Source organism: Oncorhynchus gorbuscha, linkage group LG09 (genome assembly GCF_021184085.1).
Source record: "Oncorhynchus gorbuscha isolate QuinsamMale2020 ecotype Even-year linkage group LG09, OgorEven_v1.0, whole genome shotgun sequence".
NCBI classification, from domain to species: Eukaryota; Metazoa; Chordata; class Actinopteri; order Salmoniformes; family Salmonidae; genus Oncorhynchus; species Oncorhynchus gorbuscha.
In genome coordinates this window covers 42,368,421-42,371,956 of record NC_060181.1, presented here as the reverse complement: position 1 = coordinate 42,371,956, position 3,536 = coordinate 42,368,421, and positions in this window count along the sequence as shown.

The window sequence follows — 3,536 nt, the reverse complement described above, 5'->3', positions numbered from 1 at the left end:
CTGTGAAGTCCTAGAGAAGACAGACCTAATAATGTGGACACGTTATGAGTTCTTTGTCAAATGTTAACAGTCTAACACTATTGTAAAGAGTCATGAGGATAGTGTACGGGAAGGCTGGAGTGAGCAGTATTGTGTACAGTTGTGCTCTGGAGAATTTGCCACATATGAGTAAATACTGTATGACGTCACAGTATTCTCTGGGGACAGTTAGTGGAACATTTTTAAATCTACAAATCAAAATGATCTGGAACAAACACAGAATCCTTTTGATCTGGATGAAATGTACTAAAAACCTGTCCTTGGGGGCTTGTAGCTGGGCACAGTGCTACAAAGGAAAAGATGGCAGCAGAGTCACGTTCATTAAGGCACAACATAGCAAACCTTTTGCAAAATAAAACAAGTGTTTATTGGACAAATTCAGATTGTACCTGTTTCACTGTTTTGTACAGTTTACTTCCGTTTTGTGCCTACTGAACATGACCCAGGTGCAGAAGTCAATACAGTGTTTGTCAGATCCTTTTTGACTTAAGTCAGAATGATTATTTGATATCTGCAACTAAAATAAATTTCATGCGATGAGCAACATGAACTGTGCCCAATGTGACGACATGGACTATTATAATTGTAAGATTTCAATGAGTGTTTCCCCTGATTGTAAGTGTTTGTGTGTCTGTCTGTATATACATTTGTATATATGAATATTGTAAAGGCTGTTTTTACGTGTTTCCGAATGACCAGCCATGGCAATGAGTCAATATGTGAGATGGTACGAGTTTAACCTGGCCAGCATGTCATGATGTAGCAGAGTCCCCCTCTTCCACTCAGTGAAAGACAAGTTACATTTCTGTACTCGTACCGGTATATGAGCCAACCAGAAGCGAGTGAGCAGTGTATGAAAAGGAAACAGTAACTCCCATTTCACCCTACCCATTTCATTTTGATACAACTCCTGTGAAGTCTATGAAATGGGTTGAAGATCAAGAGTGTCCAGGAACTCTGTAGCACCTTACCAAACAGCACCAGCCCAATAACATCCATGCAACGGGTTGAGTAAAGGAAGGGCTATGGGGGGCACGAAGTGACGAGAAGGTGCTCTTTCTTGTGATGTACCGTTGGAGGGAAGTAATTTCGTACATATCTGTCTGATCAAGCTAGGCATTTGTATTCTGAGTCTTTTGTGACACAAAAAAAGATGGAAATGACATTTGTTTTGCAAGTCTTTTGCTAGACGACACAGTGAGACATTGTGCAAAACCGAATGGTCACGGAGCTGTGGAAATGTTTTCCTGCACTCTGAATAAATAGTTGTTTAATACATTTAATGTAGCCTGTGTTGTCTAAGTTCTTTGTGCACACTTATGAAGTTGAAATGTGTATTAACTGTCCAAGTATGCTGAATTTTGAAAGGCAAATCGGTGAGACAGATCCATTCAAACACAAAGCATACAATTATTTTGAACACGTATAAATGCAACATGGAACAACTTCAAAGATTTTACTGAGTTACAGTTCATATAAGGAAATCAGTCAATTGAAATCAATTAATAAGGCCCTAATCTATGGATTTCATATGACTCGGAATACAGATATGCATTTGTTGGTCACAAATACCTAGCTTTTTTAAAATGTGAAAACCCACTGTTCCCATGACTGGTTAACTGCCTTGCTCAGGGGTCGAACAACATATTTTTACCTTGTCAGCTCGGGGATTTGATCCAACAACCTTTCGGCCCAGCACTCCTACCATTTCCCTCATGCAGTGCGGCATCTCATTCGCATAGAGTTGATCAGGCTGTTCATTGTGGAATGTTGTCCCACTCCTCTTCAAATGCTTTGCAAAGTTGCTGGATATTGGTGGGAACTGGAACATGGTGTCGATCCAGAGCATCCCAAACATGTTCAATGGGTGACATGTTTGGTGAGTATGCAGGCCATGGAAGAACTGTGACATTTTCAGCTTCCAGGAATTGTGTACAGATCCTTGCGACATGGGGCCGTGCATTATCATGCTGAAACATGAGGTGATGGTGGCAGATGAATGGCTCGACAATGGGCCTTAGGATCTCATCACGGAATCTCTGCATTAAAATTACCATTGATAAAATGCAATTGTGTTCGTTGTCCATAGCGTATACCTGCCCATACCATAACCGCACCACCACGATGGGGCACTCTGTTCACAACGTTGACATCAGTAAAACCCTCACCCACACAACACCAATACACGTGGTCTGCGATTGTGAGGCCGGCTGGATGTACTGCCAAATTCTATAAAATTACATTGGAGGTGGCTTATGGTAGAGAAACTAACATTCCATTGTCTGGTAACAGCTCGGGTGGACATTCCTGCAAGCAGCATGCCATTTGCACACTCCCTCAAAACATCTGTGGCTTTGAGTTGTGTAACAAAACTGCACATTTTAGAGTGGCCTTTTATTATCCCCAGGTGCACCTGTGTAATGCTCATGCTGTTTAACCAGCTTCTTGATATGCTACACCTGTCAGGTGGATGATTATCTTGGCAAAGGAGAAATGCTCATGTGAACAAATTTGTGCACCAAATTTTTTGTACATATGGAACATTTCTGTTATCTTTTATTTCAGCTCATGGGACCAACACTTTACATGTTGTGTTTATATTTTTGTTCAGGCAGCTTATACTCAGCTTCACTGTAAACTAAAATAGCTGGATCAGGTGTATGCCATCTATTGCTATGCTTGTAATATGATTATAGTCGAGCTGATCATGACTAAGAGAACAAAAGCCAGAAACCTGCAATGTAATACTATTTACCAGGGCCCTGTGTTTTGGTTGATCATGACCTCGATTTAACCTTTATTTTAAGCCTTTTCCAGAAAATAGAATCACAAAAATGTCATCAATTGTCTGAGGATGGTGCTGGACCATCTGACATAAAAAGAAAAGGGGAAAGTTTAAGTTCGAAAAAGCTTTTTTTTTTTAAATAAAGCTTTAAATCCAGTTAACGTGACTTTATTACAAAGGCACGCACTCTCATGTACTGGACTATTGACCGATCACGTGATGAGTCTATCCTGAAGTAGATCACGATACAACATGACGACTGCAGACTCCCACATGACTTTTCTCTCTGGATCTCCACAGACAAGAGGTTGAGGAATGTAGTGAGATTTCGACATGAGATATTAGTAGGTAAATTAACATTAATCTTTGACAACTAAAATTAATTGTGTTTAGTGCAGCCAAATGGATGAACACACTCACTCTAGACTGAATTTGATTTGTTTCAGGGTCCAGTACTTTATAAGAATAGAAATAGGGCCCCAGTTCAGACACCTCTTGCGATAAGTTCTACTAAAAAGAGAGCTTCTTCTTCAGCGCCCATGTACAAGTGCCTGCAAGTGTCATGATTTTCAACAGAGCATTTCAGAAGATCACATGCACCACTGCTTTAAGCAGATGTGTGAAATAAACCAGAGCTATTTTCCTATAGAGGAATTCATCATTACACAAGGCAACATACAGGTGATGTCAGCATGGATTAAAAAAATAGAAA